The 11855-nt window shown below is 45.0% G+C and overlaps 1 pseudogene; it reads left to right on the plus strand.

The window, feature by feature from the left end:
• The first annotated feature begins 2091 nt into the window (after positions 1–2091).
• Positions 2092–11855, plus strand: part of LOC108303004 — a 44296-nt pseudogene continuing 34532 nt past the window's right edge.

The raw sequence follows: 11855 nt of genomic DNA on the forward strand, positions 1-11855 counted from the left end.
ACTTAAAATCTTCTTCATCTCCATTTAGTCCTCGTTGATAGCACAGTGGTTGTTCCTGCTACGGTCACCAGTGGCCTCAATGATTGCAAGACACAAAACAGAACAAATGACCACCAACAAGGAGAAAGAACTCTTCTACTCTTCTGCATTCTACCTTCTAACCACACTCAACTATTTACAATTATTTAAGAACATGAATAGCTTTGAAGACCCTATATACAGAGAACAGTATGGTGTCATTCTCCCACTTCAGTAAAACAATCCTAAATCATAACTTGTCCTATAATAACTTCAATTTTATTTTAAATTCAAATTCTTTCCAAAAAAAATACCTGTCTTTCCCCTCTTCCTCTCTGAGTGCCTTTGCTCTGTTGGTTGTTTAAGCATATGTCTCATCCACCAATTGAGTAGCCCAGCAATGAACACATTGGTGCCTTGTTTATTGTGGGTTGAATAATATCTCCCCAAAAGATATGTCTTCCCAGAACCTCAGAATGTGACCTTATTTGGAATAAGCATCTTTACAGATTAATTAAGGTAAGGATTTTTAGATGAGATTGTCCTGGATTAGGGTGTGCCCTAACTGCGCATAAGCATTAACGATAAGCATTCCGTATGAGAAACAGAAGAGGAATATACGGAGACATGTGGAGAAAGGCTGTGAGAGACTCAAGCAATGTGTCTGTAAGGCAAGGAACACCAGGACTGCCGAGAGCCATCAGAAAGCTAGGAGACCGGCATGGAGCAGCCTCTCCTCACAGCCTCAGAGAGAATCAACCCTGCTGCCACCTTAAGCTTGGATTCTTGTCTCCAGAACTGTGAGAAAAGATATTTCTATTGCCTTAAGCCACCACATTTATGGTTATGTATTACAGCAGTCCTGGGAAACTATCTGTGGGAGTTCATCCTTTGGTATCTGTGGGAGCTTACTTCCAGGACGCCCACGAATACCAAAATCTAAGGATGCTCAAGCCCCTGATATAAAGAGCCATAGCATTTGCATATAATCTATGCACATCCTCCCATACACTTTAAATTATCTCCTGATTGCATATAATACCTGGTACAATGTAAACACTATGTAAATAATCGTATTCGGTACTGTTTAGGGAATAATGACAAGAAATAAGCCTGTAAATGTTCACTACGGACACAATTATGACAGGCCTAACTGCAGTTTCAGGCTTAGGTTGGTGGAATTGTGGATGCAGAACCTGCAGATAGAAAGGCTACACGTTGTCCTATAACATTTTGAATTAAAAACAGAACTTTTGCTTATAAGAAAAACAATTCACTCTGCTTGTCTCAGGAAGAGAGGGATTTATTTTAAAGAATGACAGCCTCACAGGATACAAAGATAAGGAGCATGGGGAGTTATTGCCATCAAGGGGAGTTGACCCTCCAAGTCCACCGCCTTCCCCCTGTCATCCTCTCCCCTGGTTGTTTCCTTTGCTTTTACACACTCTCTGGGAATACACAGCTCATCAAGTGCCTTCAGCCCCAAGTCACTGTAAACTTTAAGCTCACTCCCCACCTGTAACTAACTTCATCTGTCAGCATGTCAATTACAAATTTTACAACAAGAAACTGGATTGGCTTGAGTGACCCAAGGGCTGAACCTCTGATCAACCACTGAAGGCCCGTCTCTGGCCAGTTATAGCATAGGAGAGGTGGAGTCCTTTGGTTCAGAGAACTGCCCCTTCCATGGACTACAGGAGGATTCCCCAGCCAAGGATACAGGAGAGCGGGCAAAGCTTGGTCTCACAGGTGCCATCTGGTCATTTGTCTGCCTCTCTCACTAGATTGTAAACCACCTGAGGGAAAGAAATTCATATTGTGTTGTCCATCATAGTCTCCAATGAGTATAGGTCCTGGTGCCTGGGACACAGTAGATACTCAAGATAAGTTTATTTAATAACAAGTAGTTAGTTGAGTCATAGAATTATGTCTACTAAACAGATCAAAAAAAAGGTAAATGTTTATAGTGCTAGCTCTATTCTTTCTTGACAAAATGGTAATTTTAAAGTTAGCTTCTTCCCATTAGTTTGCTCTTATAAATAGCAAAGACGTTATCTCTATGTATTTGATAAAATGGTGCTCACAGATCGGCACAGCTCCCTTCGGTCCATGCTGAGTGTATCTAAGGTAAGCTGCTCCCTGACCCACACTCTCTCTGTTGATGTCTAAACCCCATAATCTTTTGGCTTCCACTAAGATTCTCCTTGACAGAGAGCTCAGGCAAAGATGTCATTGGGCCATCTTTTGCCTCTAGATACGGGTTTTCTCTTCTTCCCTTTAAAAAAAATGGATTATTTTTTCCCTCGAGAAGATCTTATGACAAAAGCAATCTGATGGGAAAATCCAATGGAAGCTTCTTCAGGAGCCTGCTTAGCTTTCCAGCACATTTCCCTTTGCTTTGGCTATAGCTGGTTTGTGGGAGCTCATTCTTGACAGCCTCTCATTTGAGTCTAACCTTGCCCAGTACACAGGGCTGTGCCAAGATCAGTCAGAGATCAGAAATTAAAAAGAACTAGATGTATACATAATCTATGCCATCAAACAGCTCACAGAGTGTGGGGAACCCTGCTGGGCCAGGAATCATCAGTACCTCATCGGTGTGAGATTTGCAAACTACAAGGGTTAGAGCTCAAGAAACTACACTTCTCAGTCTGGTGTGGAAAAGATGCTCATTACAGTATCCGAAGGACAGGCTTAGCCGTGGGCAGGGGAGGAGAGATGCAAGAAGATTCCTAAAACCATTCTCTTTCTTCCAGGTCAGGCATCCCCCTTGGTTCATCTGAAGGCTGTAATCCCCCAAAGTTGTCATTAAAGCAGTCCCAAGGGAGAAAAATTAGGAAGGGAGCAAGTACTACATTATGCCCTGCAAGGCATGGACATCTTCATTTCTCCTATGATGAATTAGAACGATAATGTCTGTTTCTAAACTACAGCCATTTCCAAATTTAAATATTAATCACCTCTTCTCTCCCTTGTATGTAGCAGCAATGGAGGCCAGCTGCTGCGAAAGGGTTGTGAAACGGTAGCCCCTCAGGCAAAGGTGAAATATTATTGTAACCCACATACTCATACCTGCATAGTCACATACACATAGAGCACATACACATTTATTACCTGCATTTGTCCGAAGAGACAAATGGCCCAATTGCCAGCAACCAGTGCCTCAGTTCAGTTCCCTGCTGGCTGCATTTCCAGAGAGTCAAAGCCCTTGCCTAGCATTAGCCATGTGCTTGCTTCCTCCAGCATTCCCATCCCCACTTCACCAAGGTGGCTAAGACAGTCTGCAGTCGCCTGCATAGGGATGAGGGATGAGGGCCACGGTTCCCATTATGTACTCAACAGCTGTGAATTGGTAGACAAATGTATGAATGAATAGGACCACTGGGCAGTTTGACTATCATTAGGGCAGAGTCCACACACTCTGTCTTAAGGCCTTGGCTGCCTACAGAAAAAGCCTGAGACAGCGGTGACCCCAATGAAACATGGGATCTCTCCTCACTGGGAAATTACCCTCCCACCCCCACCTATCCTTTCCTTGCCATCCCTCACCCTGGTGAATGCCCCAGCCAGCCCAGGCAGTGTCACACCCCCTCCAGCTCCCTTCCTAGTCATTCGTTCACTCATTCAACAAACACTTACAGGCAGCTACTGTGTGTCAGCCACTGTGCCAGCCCTGGAGATACAGGAATGCCATACAGCCTGCTTGTCAGGCCCTGCTGGGAAGAGGGTGGGAGCTGTCCCCATCCTCTCATTCCAGGCATGCCCCACACAAAACCATCTCTTCAGAGAACCATGGCACCTCCATTTCTTCCTTCTGAACTGTCACCCTGGTACCGAAGCAGTGGCTCAGAAAATCTGTCCTTTCACTTGCATTATAGGATGTTTTTAAAGCAGCAGCAGTCGCAGCAGCCTTACCTTCCAAGAAGACTTTGGCTCAGGCTAATATTTACATGTATTTGCATTTCCTTTGTACGCATGGATGGGAAGCTGGTGGAGAAGAGTTTTGCCAGGGAATGAAAATGCTTTCTGGGCCAGTCCTCAAAGTACTATCGCAATTGCCAATTTGAAACCAAGAAGATACTTGTTTAGTTCATATCTAGGTAAAATCTGGGGTTACTCCCACCCTGGTTCCTCTTCTCCACAGCCACACGGCTCCTTGGCTGGCTTGCGTATCTGTTCAAGTCAAGTGGGGGCAAACTATATTTTGTCCTGGTCTTCCATGCACTGGAAATTTTCTTTCTCCTCTAATTCTTTAGGTTTTGGTCATTTTTAGAGAGCTCTACGGGCACCCTCTGGTGGCTGGCTGAAAATTTCACCCTCAAAACTTTCAGTTTCATAGGAGTAGCTGTATTTTGTAGTCAGCCTCTTTGGTTGCATGTTGGAAATTGTCAATTTATTTGCTGTAGTTGGTACCACTCCTTTCATCACATGATATATGAGATTGAGACTGAACAGTCACTTTGCCCTCTCAGGAGGAATGGTACCTTCTAGAAAGGACGGAGCTGAGAAACAGTTTCTCCTGGGTTGCAGTTTTTCCAGGTCCGCCTAGTGAACGGGCTCAGGGCTACCCTTGTCTGGGCTCATAAAGGACTCAGAGGACCCATTTCTGAAGGCAAACCCATTGCACGCCTGGAGCAGGCCTGGCTCCCTGGATAGTTGCTAAGGTAGAACTATGCCAGTAGCCTCCCCTTTTTCTGAAAAACAAAACAAAACTAAGTTAGGCCAAATAAAAATCTAACAGAAGGGATTTGGGTAAAAAGGAATGGAAGCATCTGGGAGCAGGGGAGATTTTGCAGAGCTAACACATGACCTTCCTTCTAGAGTCCTGCTCTAATACCGGCCCAAGGGGCAACCATTCCTGAGAATCTTTCTGGTCTCTAGAGAAGCACTGGGACAGGTTGGGGGATAGGAAGGGAGAGAGGAAGAAGGAGAGGCCCCGGGAAGGAGAACTATCCACTTGAGGAGGGAGCCTCCGCCTTTCTCTCTCCACAGCCCCCCTAGGCCCTGAAATCAGGGGTTCTGATGAGCATGACTGTTCTGTCAACACAGTGAACACCATCACCTGTGTGTTGATGTTGCCTTCATTTTGCAAAAAGAGGCCTAAGGAGGTTAAGCACTAGAGACTTCACCCAGCCTGCCAGTGCCAGGCCCACGACTGGAGTTCTCTGTCCTGCCCATGGTTCTCAGGAAGATCTACCCGCAGCTGCTGTGGCTCAGCCCCACCCCACTCCCGCACTTTGTCTATCAGAGCAAGCCAAGCTCCAACAGGCAAATCATGAGGAGGCCTCTGTAGGGCGAGATCTTAAGGAAGGGTACCCTTGAGTCACGGGGGAGTGGCAGTGTCCCAAGTGGGTTTCAGAAGCTGAAAAGACAACGAGATTGGCTCAGATTTCAGACTCTGAAGTTTATGCCTTAGGCGTATCATTTAGTTGGAAAAAAGGTAGCACTGTCTACCAGGAACAGCCTTCTTTATTGATACCATTTTTCTTGCGCTTGCTTTCACAGCAAAGCCCCAGGGCAGAAGGGAAGCCCCATTTCCAGTGAGCCATCAGTCACCCCATAATGTCGGTGCAGTGCCAGGCTGGGTCTGAGAGTGCCACTGGGGAGACAATGTCTTTGGTGGGCAGCCTAGAAGCTAAGGTGTGACTGGGGCAGAGCACAAAACAGACACCAGTGTGATCACACCTGTGGGAATGGACCAAACTTCACTACCCACAGCGCCATCAACCAAGAGACAGGGCAGTCCTGAGATCTGTTGAATATGAACTGGGCAGAGCTCTGTCACAAGCACATGAGGCTCCCCCTCTTGTCTCTGCTTCCAGCAGAAGGAAAATATTATTGCATGATTATTATATGCCACACAATCACACCAGAAGTACAAGGCATTGTGCTATTTGCAGCTAACAGAACACTTGCTAAATATAGGTGCCATTCTAAACCCTTTACATAGATTGACTCATTAATCTCTATGATGACCAAAATGAAGGAGGTATGCTATTACCACCATAAAAGAGGACAATGAGACAAAGAAACTAATTTGCCTCACGTCATGAACATAGTAAGTGGTGGAGCCAGGATTCAAACCCTGGCCATCTGGCTCCAGAGCCTATGCTCTTAGACACTTCATCCTGCTGTTTCTCTAAGTACGTAGCATAAGCTTGTGTATCCTTAAAAGCTGCACATAGTATGCATTATTATTATCATCATTTTACTGATAAGAAAATTTAAGTCATAGAGGAATTAAAATTATATAGCTGGCAACAGGCAGAGCCAGAATTTGAATCCAAGTAGCTGGACTCCTGAATCCCAGCTCTAATCATGGTGCTCTACCACCTCCCTTTAACAGGGCAGTTTTCCAATGCTCTCACTAGGTTTGACAAAATTCTCTACTGGACACTGGGGAGCACCACACTGGCTTTGTGATTGGCTCCAGAGCCCAGGGAGTGGCCTGCCTGCCCTCCTAGAAGCAGATTGAAGGGGCTTCTTCCTCTCTGCTACTGTTCCAGGGATCCCTTCAGGTGCTAGTGGATTCATCGCCACCAGCCTCTGACAAGCAAGGCAACACCAGTCTTGATTCTGCCCAGGTCACCTGAGTTTGTCTATCTGGAGCTTCTAGCCCCAAGAAAGAGTCCATTTTCCTTAGCTAGATTATTCCAATTTCCTTAGAAATACAAGTATTTGTTTTATGGGGCATAAAGGCAGAACCTGATCTTCTACTGTGTATCAAGCCTCCAGGATCCCCTCAGACTGCTCAGGAAATTGGGGAGTACAAGGCCCAGGCTGGCATTCATAGGGGATTATCCCATCTGACAGCTTACTTCTTTAAGAAATGGCTTTGGTAAATTTTTCTTCTTTCTGCCTTATTGATCACACACTTGGAGACCTTTTAAAATAGGCTGTGGCCTTTGTCTTTGAAATTTTCTGTTCTTGCTCTATTGGGCGGTTGGGCAGTTGAGCTTTATTAACTGGGTTCAACTCCAGGAGACCAGCTTCAAAGTGCCTGGTGCTTATTCCATATGACTTCATTCATCCCTCGGGATCTCCCCTTCACACTTCTCTAACCTGGCATGTTCCGGGGGGCTTGGCCTATAAGGACGGCGTCAACAGCTTCCTTGTCCTCTGGTTCTGGTTGGGTTCACCTGGTGGAAGTTACTAGTACTAGTAAATAAGTAGGCAGGAGGAGAGGGGGGCCAGGCTGTTTGCCTTCCTGGCTTCCTTCTTGCCACAGTATAGGTTATCTGTGTCCCTTTACTGAGGCCACAGCTCCTATATTCCAGCATCCATTGGTAGGCAACAAACTACCTCCAATACTTAACAGCTTAAAACAACAGTGATCACTTATTTTATTGATGAACCTACTCTTCAGGCAGGGTTTGATGGGGAGACTCATCTCTGCTCCATGTGGCAGCTTGACTGGAGCTGGAGAATCCACATCCGAGATGCCTTATGCACATGACCAGCCAGTTGATGCTGATTGCAACCAGCATCAACTGGGAGCTTCATCAAGGCTCTTAGCAGAGGCAAGTGAAGAGGAACAAAGGTTGTAATTTTGACACTGCCAAAGACAAAATTCTCTGGATTCTTATCTGGAACGCTGGTAATTATGGTATCTGTCACATACTTACTTAATCAGCAGAGCCAGGAAAGGCAGCACTCAACTACTTCCGAAGCACCTTTTCAATTTCTCACACTTCCAGAACTTCTTTTCATTCATTAATTAATCAATTAAAAATGCTTATTTAAATACCCACTATAGGTGGCAGGTACTGTATGAAGTACTGGGAATCAATGATGAGCAAAAGCAGACATGGATTGGAAGATATAGACATTAATCAAAGAATGCCACAAATAAAAGTGAAATTACGAATCGTGATATGAGTTACCTGGTATTATGAATGTGTATAACAAAGAGAATTGTCATCAAGGAGGTCAATGATAGGTAGCTGGCTGTCACCCTTAAGTCCAACTGATGTTCCCGCCCTTTACCAAGCTCATCCCTATCCTGGGATAACCATGAAGCATTGAAATAAAAGTGTGAGTCCCTGTGTTTGCAGCCCTAAGCAGCTCAGTGGTAAGGACTTCTACCTGCAGCAGTCCAACCCACCCACCCTACAGGACATCAGAAGCTGGACACCATCCCCATTAATAGGAGAGGTCTGGAGTGTGTCTTGTTAGGAGGCCTCTTGTAAAGCAGCAGGAACCTTGTTTCCAAGTGGCATGGTCAGGTCTCCTATGACACCCACCTGCCCCAGGACTCTCCACCAGCTCACGTGCTGCTTCCCAGGGAGACAGGAGCCATCCATGCTGGGGCAGTTCCCACCCCATTTACCAGGATGCTTCAATGACGTGTTGCAGGAGAAGCATCTGGCTCGGCTGCTCTTACTTCCAGGTGTTTAGAGGGCTGGTCTTTGTGCCTTCCCTTAGTCCCTGTGTCACAGGATTCTATCAGACCTTCTCTACCCATGTCGTTGGCACTATCCTCATACTTATTCTTAGTTGCTTCTCCGTAATGCTGGTTTTGCCATTTATCAGCTATGTGCATTTGGGCAATACATTAAATCAATCTCCATTTCTTCATCTACAAAAAAAGGGATGACAATTTCCGCCTTCTAAGAATGAATAACAGCCGCTCTAGTACAGTGCCAGGAGCCCAGAAAGTGCTTCATAAAGGTCAGTTTTCTTTTTGTTACTACAAACCTATGGCCCAAAACCTCCAAGTCTATACTCAGTCATCTGCCCCAAGACAAAAGCAAAAGTGCAGATAATGTAACAACAAGGTCCATTTGCTGAAATAGAGCATTCCAGACTGCATCCTGAACCATCTGGAGGCAGGGAAGCCAGACCCACAGAGAGCACCAAGGATAGGGGCTGAATTACACTTTCACATGCAGTACGCATTTGAGGAGTGGGAGAGGGGCTTTTCCAGGTCTAAGGGAGTCTTCAGGTCCAGGGTATGGGTATTAGAAAGGTTCCAAATAAAGAGATGGCCCACTGCCCTAACATACTGCACTGACCTGGCTCGCCCCCAGCCCTATTCTGAGGCCAAAGGAGGAAGCAGCAACTGACAGGGACTCTATACTCTCCTGGAAAGAACAAGCTCTGCTCTGAAAGTTTCTGATGTCACCAGCAATCCCAACAAATGAATCTTGATGACCCTTCCAAGCAGAATAGTGAATTTAACAGACTCTGTCTGCCCGGATTGGAACGAGGCAGTGAGACAAGCCTACATGGAGGTTCAGCACAGCGGTACAAGCCTCCAGAGTGTCTGCATAAATGCACGCAATTCTGCACGCCCAGAGGACAAGGCTGCTTCTCCTTGGGTGACCTTGCTGGCAGCAGTGGCTTTGTTAGTGTGTGGACTTTCATCATATTCAAAAGATTCTACATTTAAAAGGAGTTAAGCTGGAGAAAAAGGAATTAGGAAAGGTCTACTGGGGTAGCATACGCCTTCAACTGAATTGTCACCCCAGGACTTTTTCTCATATACAAGCTTCTCCAAAAGCAAGGGTTTATCACAATAATAGCAACAACGATCACCCTTTACTGAGAGCTGACCATGTACCTGGACTCCACTGAGCACTTTACATGAGTTGTTTAGTTAATCCTCACAACCACTCCATGATTTAAATACTGTTACCTCCATTTTATAAATGAGGAAACTGAGGCACAGGCTACAAATCACCAGCCTTGGGTCACGACAGTTAATAAGTGGAAAAGCTGCAGTTCTCAGTTTGTGAAGAGCAGGGAAGAAAAGCACATTATCTTAGAATTAGAGTCCCTCAGGATAAGTAAGGGCTTTTAAGTTACAGGCTCTGAGGAACAGAAAGGATCTTGAAGGTGACCCAGTCATTCACTCCCGGCTTCTGTCTCCCCTGTTCACTGGGGGCTGGAAGAACGCATCCCTGGGCCCTCAGTGAAACATCGCCTCTTCCCCAGGAGTATTTGGCACACGCTGTAAACTATGCCAGAGAGAATTAGAGAACTTCTCTTATCCCGCTTCTTACTTAAGCTCGGAGCCAGGGCTGCCTTTATGAGATGGGAACAGTGAGCCACATAGGACCCCTTATTCTGTTGTCTTGAAATTCTTCATTTCTTTAAAATAAGCAGCCCTGCATTTTCATTTTGCAGTGAGTCCCACAAATTACGCAGGTGGTCCCAAACTCGATCTTTAGGGCCAGGGCACAGGGAGGTGGCCAGAAAACTCAACTGTCCATGTCTTTGCCTTGTAGACTCTTCTCAGCAGTGTGTTGCCCGCTTAGAACACCGCACAGGATGGAGCCCCTAAGAGCACTGACAAGCCCCTTTTTCAACAAAGGCAGATGAAACAGTTATTTGAAATTTGTCAGTATAGAAGTTCACTGGTAAGTGTGTCTTCAAAAAATTAATTGTATAACACCTGGTACCAACTACTAAAACTGGCCACTACACAACCCAGGCTTTACTCTTGTTCATAAAAACCACTAAGAGATTGCTACCCTTTCTTTATCATGGCTGAGCTCAGGAATGTTAAGTGCCCAATCATTCCAATTATCACATTTTGCTGCGATTTCCACAGCAAAACAGGGGATCATAAGGAAGAAAAGGAGCATTGTTTGCTGTCCAATTATGTGGAGCATGTAGGAACAGGATTGGACCTCCTGATAGCAAAAACACTTGTGTTTATCATGCTGTATGCTTCAGGGCACACTTTAGTTTACGGTATTTAAGGATCCAAATGCCTCAATAAAGAGCCACCAGCCTTAATATCAGCATTTGCTTTTGCCTAAAGACAGGAGGGAAAATTCAAGTAGAGAATCTGTGTTGGTAGAAAAGTGGGCTGCTCCAAATCTTAATTTCACGGCACTCCTATAGGTGATAGCAGCCCCGGTAGATGCAAAAGACTAAACTAAATAAAAATTAAGCAGGGTTTCCAAAGCTTAAGAGAGGAGCAAATTTTGGCATGTAGGTCTATTACACACACACATTTTATCTCCTTGATCCAAAGACTAGAGATGGGGTCATCACAAACTGGGTTTGGTGCTGGAATAGCTGACCCAAGTGATGTTCATTCCAAAGCATCTTCACTCATTCATTCAGAAGGTCAGGTCAAAACGTGTGGTTACCTTGAACAGGCTAACAGTTTAGAATATCTTACACCAATATCCTTTTACTATTTGTTCAACATCTGTTTAGCAGAGGTGAGAACAGCTGATTTTATAGTACTAAAAAATGAATTATGTCTTTGTTTATAACTCACATATCAGCTATCCTCTCATCCTATAAGTATTTTCAAAGCAAAACTCCACTTGTGTAAGTGAGCAATGTAATTTGCTGACATATCTGAAATGGTGATATAGAAAGGTATTTATATTGAACAATAGACAGAATTTTGCTTGAAAAACACCTTCTCCTAGACTTGTCTCTCCTATCAAATGGCTCTTCCTGGCCTTGCAGCTACCAACCATTCCCTGTCTCTATGTTTCTCTCTTTCCTCTTTCTTTTCACTTCCTACCCACTCCCCGCCCCACTTCGGCAGTTGCTACCCATTTGAATGTTTTCCATCAACTACTGATGAGTATTTATTGTCTTTAATTACTTATGAAGTCCTATTACTGAAGATGAAGATTTTGATTCGGCACCTAAACGTTAGCTAACATGTTTCAGAATGTTCATAGCAACACTTCTCGTAAAAGCATAAAAGTGGCCGGGCGCGGTGGCTCAAGCCTGTAATCCCAGTACTTTGGGAGGCCGAGGCGGGTGGATCACGAGGTCAAGAGATCGAGACCATCCTGGTCAACATGGTGAAACCCCGTCTCTACTAAAACTACAAAAAATTAACTGGGCATGGTGGCGCGTGC

Source organism: Cebus imitator, unplaced genomic scaffold, assembly GCF_001604975.1.
Source record: "Cebus imitator isolate Cc_AM_T3 unplaced genomic scaffold, Cebus_imitator-1.0 Scaffold44, whole genome shotgun sequence".
NCBI classification, from domain to species: Eukaryota; Metazoa; Chordata; class Mammalia; order Primates; family Cebidae; genus Cebus; species Cebus imitator.